Here is a 22769-nt window from a genome sequence, read left to right on the forward strand (position 1 = left end):
ATCTTTGAAGTGACTCATCTGATCGATTTCAAAATTCAATCAGCTCTAGAATTCAAAAAAACGCGCCGATTGCCACCTCAAACGTCAAAATCGGTTGAATAGTTCAAAAGATATCGGCGTCGAAATGTGTGGGTGTGTGTGTATGTATGTGTGTGACCGGCTTATAACTTTTTAACTAATGAACCGATTTGGATGGTTAAGGCGACAATCGAAAGAGCTTGTTGGCCATCAAGTTTTCTGGAAGTTTCAGATCATTTGATCAAGTAGACTCGAAAATATTTTTTTTTAGTTTTTTATTGATTTCTCAGAAACGACTTATACGATCAACTTCAAAATCTAATCAGCTCTAGAACTTAATAAAACGCGTCGATTGCCGCCTTAGCCATCTCAATCGGAGTATTCGTTCGAGAGTTATCGCGGGAAAAAGAAATACCAAAAAACGGTTTTTTGCTAATATCTTTGAAACGACTCAACCAAACAGTTTCAAAATTTGATCAGCTCTAGAACTGAATAAAACACGTCGATTGCCGCCTCAACTATCAAAATCGGTCAATTCGTTCGTGAGATGTCGTGGGAGAAAGAAATGCTAAAAAAGGTTTTTTACGGAAACAATGGGATACACAACTTTTTTCGAGCTCGAAGAGCTCGAAAATGTATTCCCAACAATGTTTTCGAGCTCAATGAGCTCAAGGAGCTCGAAAACAGCGGGAAGTTTTGGGGCTGGCCCGCAGGGTCAACCGATAGACAGATTTTTTGTCATGGGTTACGTGCGGTATTTATTAAAGTTTAAGATCCCGAAAGAAAATTTTACTTCTCGCGATGAGTTTAAACAATATGAATTTTCTTTATCACCGCACGCCGCTGAGCGCTCTCAATGCAGTGCGCGGCCGAGCGTCTATTGCAGCTATGTTCAGTCATAATTGAAAGTAACAAATAAAAATATTATTACTAAACTAATTTTATTTTGTTAATCATTATCATGAATAATACATTTAAATAAGTTCTATTATTGAACTGAAGCAAGGAAAACAAACTAATAATTAAACTTAATTATACTTAATTATCTATCATAATTGGTTGAGAAGGGTTCGTAAATGTCACTCGTTACAAAATTTCAATATGTGTGTATATTAGGGTGCGTCATTTCAAACCAATATTTTTTTTTTAAGTGCATGTGGAAAAAATTGGAGTCTGATACAAAAAAAAAACAAAAATTTCGCGCGAATTTCGATCAAAATCGGTTCATTCGTTCAAGAGAAACTGTTGTCGTGAAATTGAAAAAAAAAAAATTACTTTTAATATTTTTGAAATTTTTCGATAAATCAATTGTAAGATCTGATCAGCTTTAGAACTCAATGAACCACGTCGATTGCCAGCTCAACCGTTTTGATCCGTCAATTTGATTGAGAGATATCATTGAAGAAAAAATGGTGACAAACGATTTATTTTCGAAAAGAACAGCACACAAAAGTATTTTCGAGCTCGAAGAGCTTGACAATGCATTCACAACAATGTCTTCGAGCTCAAGGAGCTCGAAAACAGCGGGAAATTTTAGAACTGTCCCACAGGGTCAACCGATGAACCGATTTTTTGCTAAGCTTTGAGTGTTTTTAACTCGTTAACATATCGATCCCTGGCGGTTTCGAATCACCCTGAAAAGAGCTTCGAATCACCCTGGAAGTGGAAACACGGTGAAATCACGGTGGTTACACGGTGGGTTTGTGCCATTTTATCACCATGTATACACGGTGGTTACACAGTGTTTTCACGATGGTTACACGGTGTACCCACCGTGAACCCACGGTGTATTCACCGAGATTCCACGTCGAGATTCCAAATGTCGTACATCGAATTGTTCAAACGTCGGAATCGAATTCTGTTCATTTGATCGGGTCGAATTGTTCAGATAAAAAAACGTGGCCGTTCAGTACGGCGTCTATCCCGGATCTCTCGTTTCAAACAAGACGTTGGGTCCATTGCTCGGTCGAAGTCGAAATTTTCGATTCTAGATGTCACCAAAAGTTGCTCACCGGGTAACTATTTATTATTTCAAATAATTTTTAAACCACGGGTCGATGTCGAATTTTCCTCATGTTACAATATATATATGTATATATATATATATATATATATATATATATATATATATATATATATATATATATATATATATATATATATATATATATATATATATATATATATATATATATATATATATATATATATATATATATATATATATATATATATATATATATATATATATATATATTGTAACGGGTTTTTCACCACCGGGGATCTACCGGAGTAAAGTCCGAATACAGTTACGGTTTTTGGCTACCTTGTTCCAAAATAATTAGTTGGGCGCCAGGTGATTTTATAATCACCAAAACAAACAATTATCAAAATATAACTCGGCTCAGGGTGGCGGATCGGGGAAAGGTCAGGCACTTAAGATTACGATAAATAATTGATCAGAATTAACACAAAATAATTAGTCGTATATTAAATACAAAATAATTGATCAGTATCACAAAAATAATCGGTTACAACAAAAATAATAAATTGCCGTGGTCGGCTTGACTCGATATAAACAAAACAAAATTTCTCGTACTTGATCGGAAAACAAATCAGTTCATTGCTCAAAAAAAACACAGTCGGTTGACGAAATTAAAAATAACATAATTTTATTGTCCGGAGACACACATACAGCGGAAGTATTAAAGAAATACTTGACGAGTGACGTCAGAGTATTCATACACGGCGAGGTGACAAGACTACTGTTGCGAATGAGACACGGATAAGCCGTAATTCTCAGAATTGCTCGAACGAAATAAAATAAAATATAAAATAATATTTTATTTCGGTAACGCGTTCAATTTCACGATCACACAGTTATTACGCGAAATTGATTATTTCATTTTTTTAATTATTACACGAACGCGGATCACTTGTTCACACTAAATTCACTAGAACACGTTGTTCAGTTTCGGGCCGAGGCTTCGGCTTGTTCACTTGTTCACGAACTCGGTTATTGTCGGTCGTAATTAATTGTCGCGAATTATTGTTCGTTGATCAAACTCGGATTGATCTTACATGTCGTAATTCAAATTGTTCGTACGTCGCAATCGAAATTGGTCGTTTGGTCGGGTCGAATTGTTCAAATAAAAAAAAACGTGGCCGTTCAGTACGGCGTCTAACCCGGATCTCTCTTGACAATTCATGCGTTGGATCGCTTGCACGGTCGAAGTCGAAATTTTTGCTCATAGGTGTCACCAGAATTGGCTCACCGGATAACTATTTATTTTATTTAAATAATTTCAAACCTCGGGTCGATGTCGAATTTTTTCTCATGTTACAATATATATATATATATATATATATATGTAACCAATTTTCTCATTGCGATTGCGCCTGTAATCCTTATCGGAGCCTAATGAAATTTTCTACACTTATATTATGGGTAATTATCTTGAAAAGTTTGAAAATAGGCTTAATTGGTCGAAGAATTTAGAAATTATAGCTGTTTTGAATTTTCACGATTTTTCGAAAGAACCAGTTTTCCACTTTTAAAGTTAATGTAACTTTAAAAGTAAAACTCATAGACAATTTCGGCAAAAAATATTTAAAAGCTTTTTAATGAGCTTTAACTTTTTACCTTAAACTTTCTGTTTTGACTATTCATTCCAGTAATTTAATAGCCTTAAGAATTTAAACAAAATTAAGAAATATGGTTTTATTCATTGATAACATGCATTTCACATTATAACCTTATTCCGTCAATTTAATTTTGTAGTGAACATAATAATCGTTAGATTTCACTATTTTATAGTTGAGTTAATAACTCAACTAATAAATAAAACAATGATTAGCCAAGGTTCCCATAATAATTCATTAGTGTCCCTTTACTGATGAGATTAATAATAATTGTAAATCATTTAATATTTAAAATCAAGACAGGCATATTTTTTATGATAAGGATAAACAACCATAACCCCTCGATAGATAAGAAAAAATGGAATATTAAATGCTAAATACTCAAATTTTGATCCTAATTGGCGGTCTGTAATTAATTATATAAAATAAAAAATCACCTAATAGTATTCATTAAGATTTATAAATTTCTTCCAAAGCGTGTCTTATGACTCATCTTTTGTCACCGCCTGCGTTTTCAAGGTCTCTTATTGCGTGATTCTTCTCACTACCACATATGAATATATCGATCATTTCTACTTTGAATAACTCGATGAATAATCAAAATAATGACAAAATAAAAATACCATTGTAATCCAGATGTCTATCTTATTTAGTTGAATCAAGAATTATTCCAGATCACTCCATAATGTGTGCTTCATCAACAACGACCACGAGTCTGACCTCATTTGGACCCAAACACTCCTCCCATCTCAGGAAATAGAGAGACTCTGGTCGAAGTGGGGCTTGGAATTGATCCCCCATGGTACCAGACTTCAGCTCTGGTCAGCTGCTTGCATAGATAGTGGTCGGATGCAAGTTCTTCCCATATCCTATGTAAAGGGCTTCTCTTTGCACTTGTGGGCCTCCACTTGTCTCTTTCGGGTTCCCAACAAGCAATTATCCGCTTGTTCGTCCCCTGCTAGATTTTCAACTATCCCCGAGCTAGTTGCACACTGATTATTCAAGCCCAATTACAGTAAAGAGAGTATCGGGGTGGGGGGGGGGGGTAGAAAGGAATGACTATGATCAATCGACAGATAATAATCAAAGAATCAATAATCAATAAACACCTATACCATAAACATTATCAATAAGCCGTAATGAGCAGACTAAAATAATCCCTATCTAATAACATAGGAATCGGCCATTCTTCTTCCACCCAGAAGAACTCGCGTCGTCTTTTTTTTTTAGTCTTTGTCATTTTTCTAGAAGCTTCTACCCGAAATCATCATGTACGCTTTTTTTTACACCACACCCCGCAAGTATCTCAGCTATTCGACTTTTCTTATAAATAGCATCTCCTTTTTCGTTCTAATAGCTAAAGCTTTCATCTACTATCCTATTTTTCGGTAGCTAATTAACTCAAATCTAGGTCACGCTTGTAACCCCTCGCCTATGATAACGTTTATAAAAACCCCCGCAAATCGGTCCTCTACACCCATTAATTATCAAGCTCTTGATTACGTATAATGTTATTATTTTAAATTTTATTTGCTTGTTCAAATCGTTGAAAATTGAATTCGGAATTTATACAATTTAAATAGAAACATTTTAAATAATAGTAATTTAGATTTTAATTCTTTTATTCAATATGACAAATAATTAAATTATTTCAGTTGAATATTATTGCTGTTTTAAATATTATTATTCACATTTAAATAAATTTCGTCATATCAAAAAGTATATTCAGACAGATTGTCAATTACCTCGTTTAAGTAAACACCTTTGCTCATTCACATCAACAATTCTCAATATTCACGAATCGTAACCAACTATCAAGCCACCAACTTCAACCAACAACAATTTATTACGAATCGAATTGCAATCAACAATCTCGTCTCCAGCTTAGCCAATTCTTGTATCCTGACATATTATTATATTAAATACACAAACTGTAAGTTTAATTATTTGTTCATTTATCTAGTGATAAGACACATCCATTCACCTCGTACATCCTATTTTCGTATATTGACATACTCGACACTAAATAGCGAGGTCCCTGCTACCCAAGTAAATGGCTTAAGTTCTCTGACTCAAAATTAAGGGACTGAATAACTTGTGTTCATCATTCTGGACGTAACACGCGATTTTCTAAAAAATTATTTTTTCACTGTTGAAGCTTATATAACTTTGAAACTAAAACGATTGACAATTTCGGTAAAAAGCTTCTTAAAATTTGTTTCAAAAGCTTTCATTTTTTACCCGATAGTTTATATTTTGACTATATCTTTCAATAATTCGATAGACTGGAAAATTTAAACAAAATCAAAAATATAACAAAATTAATTTGATTATTACTTATAAATTATATAAAAAAAATAATTCTCCGCTAGGAGGCGAAAGTGAATGCACGCGAGAGTGTTACTGAAAGATAAAAAACAAGATAATTGCGAAAAAAAGTGCATAAAAATTACAAAAAGTGAAATTGAATAGATAATACAAGTGGCATCATTAAGTGAAAAAAAATTTTGAGTTAAAATAAGTAGTGGCTTAGATATACAAACGCAAAATAAAGCCGCCTAAAAGAGAGGTTAGAATAGAGGAACGGCAGGATGTTATAGATTGAGGAGCAAGACAGCGGACAGCAAGAAAACAGAAAGGGAAAAATGGATCGATAAGGCAAAAGAAGACGCAGATAATAGCAATGAAGTGGTTAATTAAGACAATACAAGAAGTGAGGGAGCAAATGAAAAAGTAAGGGAGACACTAAATGGCAGTAACCACAGCATAGAGGATAATGAAAGCGGCGATGAGCTTGAGAAAACGATTATTGAACGGGAGGGAGACGAGGTTAGTGATAAGAGAGAAAACGAGAAGAAACAAAACGAGCCTGATGCAACAAGTGAAAGCGGTAAGTCTAGAATAAGCATGAACGATGGTGAATGGCGGGAAATGCTCGTGCATATCAAAAAACGGGTAATCCAAGAACTGAAAAAAGACGAAGAACTACAACAAAACATCTCGGAAACAGTGAATGTGCGAGCTGAAAAATAAATTAAAGAACTGAAAAAAAAGTTGTGCAGTAACTGGGAGAGACGAAACGCAAAGTTAATGGAAGAATTAAAAATAGTGCAAGGCAAAATGAACAAAGAAGTGGAAGCGGCCAGAAATAACAATGTATGTGAGTGGTGCCAAATAAATAAGGAAGAGGTCAGTAAAATAAAACATCAATATGAAATTGAAAAGAATATGTGGGAGAAAGAGAGAAGTTAGTTGCTAAAAAGATGCTGGTATAAAGAAAGTGAATATGAAGAGGTCAAAAGAAGGCTGGAGAAAGAGAAAAAAAAAAAAATAGTGAAAAAACATATGCAGGAAAAGTAAAAAATTTACAAACTAGTCACAATGTGCCATGGGGGGCATATGGATATAGAAATAAAGACTACACTATAGCACTAGAGAGTGTAAGTCAGAACCAGCTGAGCCAGCGGAGACTTACAAACCTCCAGACCAACAAATCGTTGGCACCGCAGCCGGGGGGGGGGGGGACGAGAGCAAGCGCAGTGAGACTGCTAGAGACAAGCAGAAAACCAGAGCAGCAAGAGACAGGAAAGAGAGCAGACGCGACACGCGTGGACAGAGAAGGGGAAGATAGCAACAGCGGGAAAAATTGAAAGAGTGGAAGGAGCCCAAGAAACTGTCAACAGAAGAATTTATTAAGGAGGTGACAAGGAGGAGAAAAAGGCGATGTAACGTATGTATCGAACATAAGCTCTCAGACAATCAGCAGGTAATAAGTATAATTGAGGAAAAACTACCAGTAAAATTAAATTCTAAAAAATACAGAGTTTCTACAAATAACCTAATAATTGTATTCTGTGAGAACATTACAGACAAACTGGATTTCATGAAAACAAAATTTTGAAAATAAGGGACACCGTAATAAATATGTATGTGAGTTCATTATTCAAAAATCGCATTACAATTTAATTATTTTATATATTTTAGATCTTTACCTGCATTTGCAAACCAAAAAACAAATACAGTATGTTCCTGGGTCTTCGGATGATATTGCAATTTATTTAAAAACATGGTTAAGTAATCATTTTACAGAGTGCCGTAGGAAATTAGAAAGCCTTCCCAAGGCTAAGGGAAATGATAAAAAATGATAACACTTCACCTTATCTAAGAAAATGAGGATTTTTTCTGGCTTTAATAGTGGTAACGCTGGAGGAAATGATTTTTTTTGGTTAACAGCGTATGTACTGAAAATTTTATTGAATTATTTGAAGTAAATGATTGAGTCCTTCATTATTCGTGAAGGATCACTAAATTTATTTTTTTGTAACTTCTCGCTAACAAAACTGTAAATTAAAAAAAAAGGTAAGTTATTGTTTTCGCCATTTTCAGAATGGCGCCCTACAGTTTGCGTGCGTGTGTGTGTCTGTGTGTTGCGGCAATCGAAAGAGTTTGTTGGCCGTCAAATTTCCTAAAAATTTCATATAGATTGATAAATTGGACTCTAAGATAAAGAAGAAATAAAAAATTTTTTTATAGTTTTATTGAAATATTTCAGAAATGATTCAATCGATCGATTCCAAAATCTAATTATGTCTGGAATCTGATGAAACCTGTCGATTACCACCCCAATCATCTCGATCGATTGATTTGTTCGAGAGATATCGATGGCGAAAGAAAAGTGAAAAACGGTTTCTCGCAAATATCTTTGAAACGACAGAACCAATTATTCCCAAAAAATTATCTGCTCAAGAACTCAATTTACCGTGCCAATTACCACCTAAAGACATCAAAATTAATACGATGTACTAAAATTGGTTCAAAGTTATACCAACTTTTTGCCTTCATGGTTTTTTTTAATCACCACATAATGTGATGCAACTAGTTCTTTAGTTTAAATATCATAATAAAAAAATTCTGGAAACCAGTTGACCCGGCGGGCCAGCCCAAAAGCTTTCCACTGTCTTGAAGCTCAACAAGCTTTAAAACACTGTTGCGTAATCACAACTACATTCAAATTCAAATGTTGTTTCACTTCCGGCAGAGAGTGGCAGCACCTACTGGGGTCAAGTCAATTTATTCAAACTTGATCATGCGCAGTACAGCGCATGCGCATCGACTGTTTTCTGCCTCGTGTCGAGAAGACCGACGCCATTATCTTTCGTTTAATACATTCAAGTGAAAACACGTGTTTTATAAAATCGTATCATTTAGCATTCATCTTTAGTAAATATAATTATAATTAGTAGTTAAAATCATAATTATTTATATTCTTTTGAGTACCAGAACTCATATAAACATTACATCAAGAACTCAATAATTCAGCGATCATCAACCACGTTGCTCAAGAGGTGATTTAAACGGGAAATATTACAGGTGCCTTTTTATAAAATCTATAACTATTACAAGTGCTCATATAATTAATAGACTCAATTTTATAATTATTTATTGATCATTATACTCAATATTTTAATTAACCTAAAAGTTATTTCTCGCTCGGTAGTCTCTGCAATCATGCTACCATGTGTTCGACAAATTAATTTAATTCAGTGTAATTTATTACAAACTCATGCAAATCAATTAAATTAAGTGATCATTAATATTAAAACTCAATGAACTCAATTAATTATGCATTTAGTGCTATTGAAAATAGTTATTCAAGTGTTCAACTATTAACTTCGCTCGGTAACCTCTGTTTTCATGTAACTTATTATCATGACATTTTTGCGATCAACTCAGTGTTCAATTAGAATCATATTAATTATTCCAATTCATTTATTTACTCGAGCTCAATTCTATAATTCGTATTCAATTAATTATGTATTCATGAGCTCAAACCATCAACAGTATTAATAAATTAAATCAACGATTTAATTTTGTAACCCAGTCATATTATGTGCTGTGACAAATAAAAATATAGTTATATTTTTTAATATGCGTATTTTTCAAACTTTCCAACCACCAACCAGTCCTGGCATGTATTTATTTAATTATTATAACAACATTTTATGCTCCTTCGAGCCGGATGTTTGGGTGGTTGTGTCGGTCGCATCATCAGTGGGCAGCTGCATTCATATAAACGCATTACAGGTTACGGAGCTTAACATGGGGGATGGGGAGAAGAAGGAGGATCCTCCCATTGAAAAGCAGCACTCAAATGTTCCAGAAGGAATTCCTACGGGCATAAATTTGCCCGCAATCGTTGTCGATAACAACCAAGCATTTAGTGACTCCATTGTCACCGACGCTGGGAACAACGGCGAAGGAGATCCGCCTAAACTAAAAACCAAGCGCACTCCAAAGAAATCTACAATTTCCCTAGCACTTGAAATGAAGGTGATCTGTCAGCACTCACGGCTCAGAGCCTTCTGAGACTGGGAAGCTCTGGCTGCTACACTTACCGTTGCCGACGGTTTGGCTCAGCTCAAGTCTCGGCTTGAGTTATTCGAGGGTGAGTGGCACCAGTTTAACCTCAAGCATGACTCACTCTCACTCACTTGCACCAAGGATTTTCTTGAGAGCTCATACGTCAAGGACAGTGTATACGAGTCGGTGTATCGCTCGTATATTGCCACCAAAGGCAAAGTCATCGCACTCATCAACTCAATACCAGTTCCAGCTGCTGCTCCAGCTGTAGTGCACTCAAACCGGGCTCCAACTCATTTGCCAGCACTCGCGATTCCCAAGTTCGATGAGCGTTACGAGAACTGGCCTGAATTCAGGGACTCATTCACCTCCATAGTGATCAACGCTGAAGAATTCGCTCCAGACCAACGCCTTCAGTATTTAAAGAGCTGTCTTCAGGGACAGGCTGCACTCAGCCTTGCCAGTGTACGAATGTGCGATGACCAATTTGTACCTGCTTAGAATCAACTAAGAGAGAGGTACAAAAATCCTCGCCTACTCATCGGTGCTCAATTGGACAAGCTCCTAAATATGCACGCACTCACATCACGCTTATCTGAGTAGCTCAATTACCTCATCAACACCATGTCAGAGGTAGACAACGCACCCAAGGAACTAGGTGTTCAATTGAACTCTGATATGAATCCACTGCTTACGCAGCTCTGGGAGAACAAAATGGGTGCTTCCACTGAATACCCAACACTCGAATCGTTCAATGACTTTTAAGTCAGTCGTGCTCGTGCTCAAGAACGAGTGGGACAGGCGTCTTCGTCGAAACCACCGCGCCCATCTGGTAAAACAGCTTCATACGCTGCTGCAGCTGTTTCTAACAAATCATCCAATGCTCAATCTCCAGCCACGCAATCATCTGCTGCACTCACGGAGCCTCCTAAGAAGGTATTCCCTCCTGCACAATATCCTCGTGATTTGTGTGAGATCACTTTGTTGTGAGATGCAGTCAATTTTTGGGACTCAATATTGCTAAACACACTCAATTCGTTGTTGACAAACGGCTTTGCGAGAATTGTTTGGGCCATCACCTACCTGATGCTTGCAACTCACCATTCCTGTGTAAGGTGTGTCAACAGAAACACCACACTATGATACACCCGGAACAGAGTACACCAATGCCATATATGTTCGAGCTTTTTAAGCTTGCAAATACTTTCGAGTACTCGTGTATTTCGAACACATCGGAAAACATTTTTTTTTTATTTTTTTCTGTCGACGATATCTGCCGAAAGGATTATCAAATTTGATTAAGATGTTCTTGGCTGCATTCGAAAACTTTGATCGAGTTGTAGAGCTAATTAGATTTAGGAATTGGTCGATTTGACCGTTTTTAAGTTATCCGGAAAAACGGAAAATTAAGTATATCACACTACAAGGGCCGAAAGTTGGAGATTCCTGCACTACGCGTCATGATGCCGGAGGCGTAGCCAACTAATCACAGTCAGATTCAGTCGGGTTTAATTGAAGTTTTCAATCAGAGTGAACTGAATAATTAAATACAGTAGGACCTCGTTATAAGACTAGCTCGGAGCTGGAGGGGAAAAAATTCTTGGAATTGAGGTACCCCCACTGTTGTGCTTAACAGCGTTTGCGCCCAAACCTCGCTATAAGACTATCACCGTTTTGCGTTGTCATTATATATTTCGTTCAATTTTACTTTATCATACAGTGTATCCATTTTATATATAATCAAAAATGAACAGAATTTTGTCGTTCTTTTCTGTTAATTGATTATGTGATACCACGAAATTTCAAGTATTTTTTATGAAAATAAATTATTTAATCTAAAATCTTTAGGCATGTACATTTTATTTTGATTATAGTCGTTATCGTCGTTAGTCTTATAGCGAGGTTTGCCTATTTAGTCTACGATAAATACAGGAAAGCAAAAGGTGTGAGCCTAAGTTACTGATAATATCCATAATTTAAAATTCAGGTGCATTTATATCATCTGAGTTAGATGTTTGTAACATTTTTGCTTTAAGTGAATCATGAATTAAGCCTGCAACACCACCACCCCTAGATAGCGCCTTGTAATTGGATTTGATAAATCTCGATCTCTTCTAACAATTTGGTAGCCTTCAATTGCAATTACACTGTTATCGATAGTGGGCTTAAGCCAGGTTTCAACTAATACCACTATGTGAGGTTTGATATCATTGATTAGTTGTGATAGTTAAGCTAATTGGCCAATAAGACTATTCACATTTAAACTTAAAACCTTCAACGAATTTCCCTTAATACTACTTATCCTAGTTAAATCTATTTTATGTTAATCAAACTTAATTAAATTTAATTCTGAATTAATAATAATACGCTCCGAATCATCAGTTTTTTTTTGCAAATATTCAGCCATTTCGGAACCAACCATATTTGAATTTTTATAATTTTAGCTGTCTTTATTGTTTTTAATAAAAGTCTATATTTTTCCGGTTTTAGGTATTCATTTACGTAGACAAATCCACTCGATGAATCTTCAGAACGTAATGAAAAGACATCCTTTATTTGTAGATTTTTCATTTTTCTCTTTGTGCTCACAATAGAATCACAGATTTGCGGAGATTTCAGATGTAATAGGTATAAATGTGAAACTTTGTTTAAATTACGGTTAGAGTCTAATTTACGGACTGATAAAATATCTCCTATCAGATTTGAAACCTCAAGTTTCTCAAATACTCTAGAAGAGACCTCAATAGGTGAGAGATCACGTGCTACTGTATCAGGAATTCCTGAAATAACTATTTCAGACACTGGTGCCACAGCAGAGATGTGAGTATATAAGTTAGCACCCGAATTGGAAATTTCATTTGATTTAAACTTATTTATTTCATCACGTATACTACTAGTTCCTGCCTTTGATTCTTCTCTAAGAACTTTCAACTCTCCATCAAGTCTTAAGATGTCAGAAGTATTTGCCTGACCACTATCTTTTAGAGAGTTTATTTGTTGTCCTAGATCATCTATTTTAGTGGATATTGATTGTGAGGACTTGAGGAAAAACTGCATAATTGATAATAGCATATCATCAATACTTTTAGTCCCCCATTCTTTCGAAGGCTCGAGATTAGGTGCCTGAGACGTTGCTTTTGAGAGCATAGCTTCTTGCGACAAAGATTGAGACATAGTTAGTTTTTCGTGAGGACACTGTTTTTTACTGCTGTTAAACTTGAGGTTGGAAACGAGAAAACGTTATCGGAATTCGGTGATAGTATAGAAACTGGAGTAATTGTTGTAATGAGTGATGAATTACACGACTTATAACTGGTGGTTGACGATTTTGTCGGTAAAGTACTTGTCTTCTTAATCTTATTAGTTGACTGTGCCGATAAGGAAAGAGTACTCAAAGACGGTATTGGTGATTTCAAAGTAGTATCAGATCCTGATCGACGACTATTCATTTTAACCAAGGCAGATTTACTTCTGGTACAGATTTCACTCGACGAAAATGTCTTTACACAACAAACATCCAAAGATTTTGTTTTTGAATAATTACGCAGACAAAGTAAATAGAAGGATTTTTGACAGGTAGAGCAAGTAATAAGTGGTTGAGTCGGCTTGTTACAAGCTACACATGTACCGGGTGCTACAGACATACCATGAATTTGTTATCCATCAGAATCCACTTTGATGAGTATTTGAGATTATGTAAAATGAAAAAAATATTAAAAGTTATGTAAGACTTAAATGTATATTTTAGCTTATAAGAATAAAAAACAATACCTATCAATATAAAAAAAGTTTATTCATTTATAAATGTAAGTTTTTTAATCAGTACAGGTTCAATCATTATATTTAATTTATTATATCTTTGTTTAAATCGTTTTCGATCTCTTGCTGCTTGTTCCCATTCGCCTCTTCTTGTTTGTTCGTGTGCAAATCTCCTGACATCCATGTAATGGACGGCTGGCGTTGGATTAAATTGAACAGTCTTCATTTTCGTTTTTGTACGATGCTGCTTATAGGATTATACTCGACTATGCGATCATGTACAATAAGGCAATAAGCTGATGTCTACGCAGGAAACTGATTTTCAGATTCAAATTCCAGGTGAATGTCCAGATTTAATTGATTCGTTTTGTTTCGAGCAATCAATAACATACAGTGGGACTTGTTCCAAAAATTTTTTCTTCGTCAGCAGTGGCTCAGGTTCTTTGTTGTAGTAAGAAATTTGGAAATGTATATACATGTCATACAACAGAGCTTATCAATTGTTTGCAATGCTGAGGTTCAAATTCCCATCAGGATAACTCTGAGAGTTTAGAAATAATTTCATATCTCTGATGTTGCAATGATCAAATCCGCTAGCATTTTTAGTTGCATCATTTTTTCTTGCTGTTTTAAATTACAAAACTGGTTTCTTAAGCTGCGTAGAAGTTTTGACTGTCCAAATGTGCTTCGAAGTATTTGGTAATAATGGATACTCATACAGCTCTCAGGCACGGAAACTGATTGCGATAGCAGGAACACTTGTAATATAATTCAAAGCTTCAATTTTGGTTTATCAGCCATAGTCACGTATGGTACAATCCACTCGATTTTTTGCAGGGTAATTTTAAAAGCTTCAACATGAGCTCCAGCAGCAGGTGTGGCCACAATGTATGCGTTCAAATCAGAATTTGATCTTATCGAAATTAATTCATGCTTTGCATTGATAACAATTTCATGGTAGTCTTTAGCAACCCAAGTAGAAGACTCAGTATACAGCATAGATACATCAAAAAAACCATTGTCATTGTACAATTTGTTGACAGCTTCATCTATAATCCAGCCTGAATTCTCGAGTGTATTTCGGCGGTCTTAAGTTGGCGGAGGCAAATCAATTTTTGAGAATTTTGATGTAAACAAATCGTTTGTTCGTCGTATATTCTTGATTGTTCGCCAAAAATTATTGTTTGTTTGTTGTTCGTTTTTTTATAAAACAATTATAAATAATGTGTCTCAAGATAGCGGAGACCATAGTTTTTTCCACTTGTTTTGAACCGCAATTGTTTTATTGCAATTATGTGATTACGTATTGACCAGTAGTCAATACCAAAAAAGGCGACGAGTGGATGAAGGCAAGGATGGATTTTAAATTTTACTCAGATTTATTTTGAGGGAAGCGTGCTGCGTCTTACAAGTTCAAAGAGATAACTGACTACATAAAAATAGCTTAAAATCTAAGTTACAATTTTTGCGAGGGTGGGAATTGGCTAGGAAGTGGGAACTCGGAAACAACTATTGGCTTTTCTTGTGATCAGGCCTTAGAAAAAAGATGAGAAATTGGTCATTGGCTGGAAATTAAAAAGTGGGTGCCTAGGAGAGTCGTAAGCGGGCCCTTCATGGGCTTAAGGGAGTTGGAAGTGATGAAGCAAGTAAAAATGACGGAAGGAAAGTCTCAAGGACGCTAGGATCGTGGGACTACATGAAACATAAACAAAATTTTACTTATTTTTATGACTTAAGCAAGGGTGAACTTTTTTCTTATGAAGTGTGAGGCTTATGTCCATATAACAAAAAATATGAGAAATGTTTATAATTTAATCCTTTGCAGCTGCGTGGTCCCTTTTGCGACGATAGCGAAAAGCCTTGAAGAACTCATGAAGTTTTTTTTTAGAGTTGTAAACTTTGGAGTTTACAAACCCAAAATGTGCAAGGCAGATGTTGGGTGCAGTAAAATAAAATAAAATAAAATCTAATAAAATAAAAATAAAATGGAAATAAAATAAATGAAAGTAAACTACACTTCAGTTTTCCGCATGTGAAACGGTAAAACTTAAAAAATAATAAAATATTCGACATCATTGAAATTTAAATATTATTTAAGTTGAATTTAATGGAGCTAAAGAATATCCTAAATAATGAGCTAAATTAATTTAAATCAGAGGAGACGGAACATGCCACCCCCCTTGAACTATATGAGTTCAATCGTGATTAATCCTGGACGTCTTCCTCAAATAGCAATGGACACAGCTTCTTGATACGACGCTTGTATCCCCCGTAGGTGGTCTTAACAGTGGCAGCCCGAACTATGCCGCCCTTTCCAGGAACAATTGCGCTAATGCACCCGAGAAGCCGCTGCAGAGGAGGTAGATTGTCTTCGGCAATTAGCACTAGGGTGCCAACCTGCAGGTTATTGTGCCCCTTCGACTGTCCTGGACGATTAATGAGCTGATGGAGGTATTCCTTATACCACCGTTTCCAGAAGTGCTGCTTGATTTGTTGCGCATGTTGACATGCGGACAGACGATTCGAATTTGTGTCAGTTCAATCTTCTTCTGGGAAGCTCGTCAGAGGACCACCGATAAGAAAATGACCGGGAGTTGAGGGAAGAGGATCGTTGGGATCTGAGGACATGGGAGATATAGAACGAGAATTCAAAATTGCCTCAATTTCTACCATACATGTTTCAAGTTGATCATATGTGAGTAATGTATCACCCACGGTGCATGCTAAATGGTGCTTGAAGGATTTAACGGCAGCCTCCCAAAGTCCTCCAAAATGAGGGGCTCTGGGAGGGATAAAATGCCACTTCATTTTTTCCTTTTGAGCATATTTCTGTATGGAGTTTTTATATTCCGTGGATTGCACGAGATTATAAACTTCCTCCAGCTCACGATTGGCACCTACATAGTTAGTACCGTTATCCGAAAAAATGTCGGTAGACTTTCCAAGTCTAGAGAATAGGCGTTTTAGAGCTGAGATAAAAGTCTTACTTGTGAGATCACTCGCGATTTCGAGGTGCACCGCCTTTGTAACCATACAGATGAAGACCACCACGTGAACCTTTAGCTTTTGCTGATTGCGATGACGTTTTTCTTCAATGTACAATGGCCCGCAATAATCAATGCAATACAATCAGCGGACATTGTTTTGTCTCGAATGAGCCGTTTCTCCAGTGAGTGAAAACGGCGAGAAGGTGAGGTATAAAAATTACCTAGCTTCGGTTGATTGCTATTAACGGGTAATCGAACTACATATCGGCCAGATGAGTCTCTTGTAGTGTGAGATAAATAATGATCCTCACTCAACCTTTCTTCAGGGGATAAATTTTTAGGATAAGATAATTCCTCTATTTCCCAAAACCGAGTAAGATTAAAGTCAGGAATTTGCTGACTCATTGCGAGATGACAAGATATGTTTGGTTTTTTAAAGGAGTTGTTTAAGCTGCTAGCAACTATCCAACCGAGCTACGTTTTCTGTAACACTGCATCAGGATGGTTATTTAAAGCAATTCTGCCTATGCTTAAAAGTTTATAGAATAAATCAACACCTATGAGAGCATCGACTGCGGATAGCTTGAAGAACTCTGGGTCTGCCAAGACAATGTTCTTGGGTATCTCCAGATGGGCCAAGTCAACTGCCATGGAAGGCATTGCTCTACTAATCTTTGGTATTATTAAAAACTCATTTTTTTTCGAAAATTTGCTAAACCGAGATTGAATTGTTGCCCGAGCAGAATGCGTTATGTTTGAGCACAGATCGTCAACGCCGTTAATTGCACTGTTAACTGACATTCGACCCGGCTTTAAAAAACGAGCGGTTGCTTCGGTCATATAATGGGCCTGAGAGCCTGCGTCCAAGAAAACATGACACGGCTTAGATACCCCCGAGCGTTTACTATGTCTACTATCGCCGTAGCCAATAATGCCTCTGAAAAAACGAGAGCATGCATACTTTAGATCTTAGCTCCAGGCCTTGAAGAAGAAGGCGGCGGATCCTATTCCACAGACAAAGTTCTGTGGCCTTTCAAAATGCAGAAGTGTGTTGTGCTGACCGTCACACGTGCGGCATTTACTTTTCGAGGTGCATCGACGAGAATGATATGATTTACGCAAGCAATTAGTGCACCAACCATTTCTCTTTGCTAATTCATATCATGAAAAGGGCCTTAACTCGAGAAATTAGCCACAATTGTTAATATAATGATCATCGCTAGAACAATGAGCACACTGGCCTTGAGAGACTGAGAAGCCAAAAGCTTGTTTCGTTGGCCCAGATTTTTTAGGTTTGGGTACGACTTGTTTAGCAGATACTTGCGAGCGTAGACTCTCAACGTGAGCTCACTTTGTAAGAAATGTTATCATTTGATCGATAGTGGGATTGGGAGTACTACTGGAGTGGTCTTCCCATCGTTCTGTAAGTTTATTATATAATTTATTATGCAGCATGACTACTTTTATCGCGTTCCATGATTCAATGGGCTCTCCTAATGTTTTAAGAGCACGTCAATTTTTGAGAATATGATCTACAAAAGCACGCGTGGAGAATTCTTTAGATATTAAAGGCGTATCGAATGAAGCTTGAATATAACCTTCCTGAATAATTTTTCTATGGTCATATCGTTCTTTGAGCAAGTTCCAAGCTACTTCATAATTCTGAGAAGACGATTCGATAGATGCAATTACATTGGCCGCTTCTTCCGAAAGACAGACCTCCAAATAAAATAGCTTCCGAATGGCGGATATAGAAGTATCTTCGTGTATTGAAGAGCTAAATAAATCATAAAAACCCAACCACGAATCGAAAGAGCCGTCAAATGTTGGCAAAGTGATGTCAGGCAGCGAGTGTTTATCAGCAACAATGTAATTATAAGATGGAGCATTTGAAAGATTAGCCTGGGAGAGTGTGACCATACTTGGCAAATCATTTATTTAAATTACTTCTGGTATCTCCGGCGTCTGATTATCATTATTTGAATGAGTTGAAACTACGGCTACATCTTGTGGTTATACCGTATTACGAGGAAGCTCGTTACTTGACGCGGCAGAAGTTAACGATTGAGCTTGATTATTTGTTGTTTTAGACAAAAGTTTAGTGGCAATGCTGTATGACTTAAAGTAACGGTCCTCGAATTCAGTTCTGTGAGCATGCAACTCATCTGATTCTTCCTCTAATAATTCTTACTCATCTTGATACGATAAAAAAGATTCCCGAGACTTTCATATTTCTTTATACCTTTTTTCCAGAGCAGGAAAGTCTTCCTCTGGATTAAAACGATTAAGAAAATTTTTATATGCGGTAAGAGCACATTGAGCCGCACCGCGTTCGATTCTGTGCCTTAATTTGGTCTTCAGCCATGATTAATAAATTTTTTGATTATAAGATACGATGCGTATTATCAATTATAAAATTGCAGGTGTAAGAAATGAAGGCAACAAAAAATTCTTATTTAAGATATAAAAGGAATCAAATAAAGTGATAAGGATTGGTGGTTCAACTGACTTACTTTATCTCGATGGTAAGTGCGAAGAATGTCGCTGATGTTGACACCTGATGATTATGATCTATGTAGACGATTGGCAGTAAACAGGATTTCCAGTGGTCCAACGGCGATGTCCTATCAAGGCTCAGCAATGGAGACGACGATGCACAATTTCGACTAGCAGAGCACAATGAACACTGAATAGTTGAGCGATATTATTCACCTGAAAGTGGTGGTGGGGGGTACATACGTCAGGTAGCTAATCGTAGCAATAATATGGAAATTAATCTAATCCAAATCGCTTGTATGAATGTTTTATCATTTAAACTTTAACGAGTTCGGCAAATGTATAGAAATTTAAGTTATTAATTTTTAATTTCACTAACTAAGTCCTAAATCATTAAACCAAATACTTCATTGATTTCTTATTGAAAAGTAGAGTTATTTATCGAATTAAAATTTTTTTTAATTCAAGTTTATTCCTAACAATGGCTCATTTTAATTGCTTATTATTATGTGCGTGCAAATGCTAACAGAAGTTTCATTTGCTTGCATATGTGTGAGAAAGTAAATAAAAAGTGTAAGCTGTTCCTCAAATTTAAATTAATCAAAATTGCATCTCATGTTACTATATTTGTCATAATGAAATAAGTATTAATTAGGGATTAATATAAGCATGTGATAATTTTCGCTCAACAAAATTCTATTTTATAATGCTATGTGACTTTACAAAAATTAATATCTGCACTAGAATGAATTAAAATTGGAGAAAAAGTTGTCTTAGGTATAATTTAGTAGTTTAATTACTAATTAATATAAGGTTCACATACGCTTTGTATAATTTAATTTTAGGTCAATAACTGATTGGAATTTACCGCTAGATTTGGTTAAAATAACATTCACCATACGCCACCTGACGTTAAATTCAGTTAATGCAATTTATGAAGTGTTTATTACTAAGTTTCGTGTTTTCAGAATTTATGCTCCATTATTTTTTTTCATTTCATAAATTGAAATTTAATATGTTTCTGCATTGTAATCTGTTTTTAATTCCTTATTCAATTGTCATTAGTTTGGGGTTAAATAATAAATTGATAATCAGTTTGTGATTCACATTAGTTCTGGTAATAATATATAATACTATTTTTATCTCATTTTCCTGTAATAGTGGAAGCTGCAGACAACTGATGATTTTTATGTTTACAAGTAAAAATAAAGGCCATTCGGCAGCCGAAATGGAAGGTAGATTTTCCAATTAATCTATATAAAAAGTTTTATACATACATATCTTGTGATTCATTTTAGTGTATAGTCATGATATGAAATTAGGCTAGTTCTCTAAGAGTGAGAGTAAAAAAAGACAATGACTCTTTCCGATGGAAAACTTCAGATAGTTGATTTGACAAAACATTATATAGGTAATGTACCAAACTAACCTTCACGTAACCAAAGTATGGGAAATTTCATTAGTATGATCATAATTGTAATCGCTATTACGATGGCAAGACCGGATATAATGATAGGACGTACAGGTACGTGTAAAATATCATAAGTGATAATAGATATCCATTTGAAATATAAAATAGCTGTGAAATTTACAGGTTATTTTCTTCACAATATAATACAACTGACGAAATTGGATTATAATGGGAAATGCTTAAGTTATGTGGAATGAAAAACCATATTCCCACCATTTTTTGATTTCATTAAAAATTTCAAGGCTATAAAATTATTGGCAGAAATGGTCAAAACAAGAAGCTTGAGGTTATAAATTAAAGCTAACTAAACAACCTTTAGAAATCTTTTTACGGAAATTGTCTATAAATGTTAGATTTGAAGTTATACAAGCTTTAGCAGTGATTAAAAACGGATTTTTATGAAAAATCATGAAAATTTCAAACAGCTATAATTTCAAAACTATCCAAACGATTCAGCCCATGTTTGAATTTGATCAAGGTAATCACCTATATAATAAGTATAAAAAATGTCATTAAGATCCGATAAGAACTGTGGGTGCTATCGTAATGACAAGACCAGTGATAATCATAGGGATGAGAGGTACATTTGATACATCATAAATAATAAAAGAAATACTTTTAAAATATAAAATAGCAGTGAAATTAACAAGTTATATTTTGTGCACAATAAAATACAACTGACGAAACTGGATTACTATGGGACAAGCATAAGTTATGTGGAATGAAAACCATATTTTTAACATTTTTTGATTCTATTAAAATTTTCAAGGCTATTAAATTATTGGAAGAAATGGTCTAAATATAAAGTTTAATTTCATGAATTAAAGCTAATTAGTCAAGCTTTAAAATACTTTTTTCAAAAATTCTCTATGAATTTTAGTTTTCAAGTTATATGAACTTTAAAAGTGATTAAAAACTGATTTTTTCGAAAAATCGTTAAAATTTCAAACAGCCACAACTTCTAAACTAATTGACCGATTCAGCCCATCTTCGAGCTTAACCGTGGTAATTACATATAAAATAAGTGTAGAAAATTTAATTAAGATCGGATAAGAACTGTAGACGCAATCGTGTCCTCAAAAGTCCGTTATATTACATAAATATATATATATATATATATATTAGGGTGCTTTTATTTTTGCGACTATTGTGTTTTTTCGCCCCCATCCCAAAATTTTGTTGAAAATACCCCCAAAAAAATTCCCTGAGAGTTTGAGCCCTTAATATTAATATTAAGTACTCGACCACAGCGTGTGAAGATTCCCCATTTAAAATACACGTAACCTTGGGTTTTTATTTTTTAAACTTCTATAATTCCGCGGCATTTTATGATATCATCTCGACCAAAGACGCGATTTTCTTAGAATTAAATGCTCTACAAAAGTGTCCATGGTCGCGAAGTCGTAACTCGTACAGGTGGGGTAGTACGGACCGCTAAACTGAATTTTTTCATAGGATTCTTGTTTTTTCTCTCATTATCTCATAAATAACAAGACCTACGGAAAAAATGCAAATGACTACTTTATTGTAAATTTAATTTCCTACAAAAAAGGTCCTTAGCACCGAATCACTTAGATTGATATTTTTTGAGATATTAATTATTGAAGTTTACGCAGTATTGAATTCCCGTTGGCTTAAATGCGCGCCAACCGGAAGTAGTTAACAGCCAATTTCCTTATTGGCTGCCGAACACACTGATATAAGACGAATTATTTGATTGGCCGTCTGGTAGCGGGTTCTTATGCCGTTTTGACACGGTCATGAGCAAGAAATTGCAGGTGACGGGCCCAGATAGCGAGTGATCCGACACTATTCTGACATTCAAGTCAGTAGCGAGTTCGGCTGCTCCCGTACGTAGTGAAAGTACACGAAGCTTTTCAAAATGATCAAGCTCGTGACTGAACAATATGTAATGAATAATTGATCTCCATAGTTGTTACAATTGAAATAATTCATAATTTTCACTATTCAGTTCTTATTTTAAATAGCTCTATTTTCTTTATTACTTTATATCCAAATAGTGATTTATGTACCTA

The sequence above is a fragment of the Microplitis mediator genome, chromosome 9, assembly GCF_029852145.1.
Source record: "Microplitis mediator isolate UGA2020A chromosome 9, iyMicMedi2.1, whole genome shotgun sequence".
Lineage (NCBI taxonomy): Eukaryota > Metazoa > Arthropoda > Insecta > Hymenoptera > Braconidae > Microplitis > Microplitis mediator.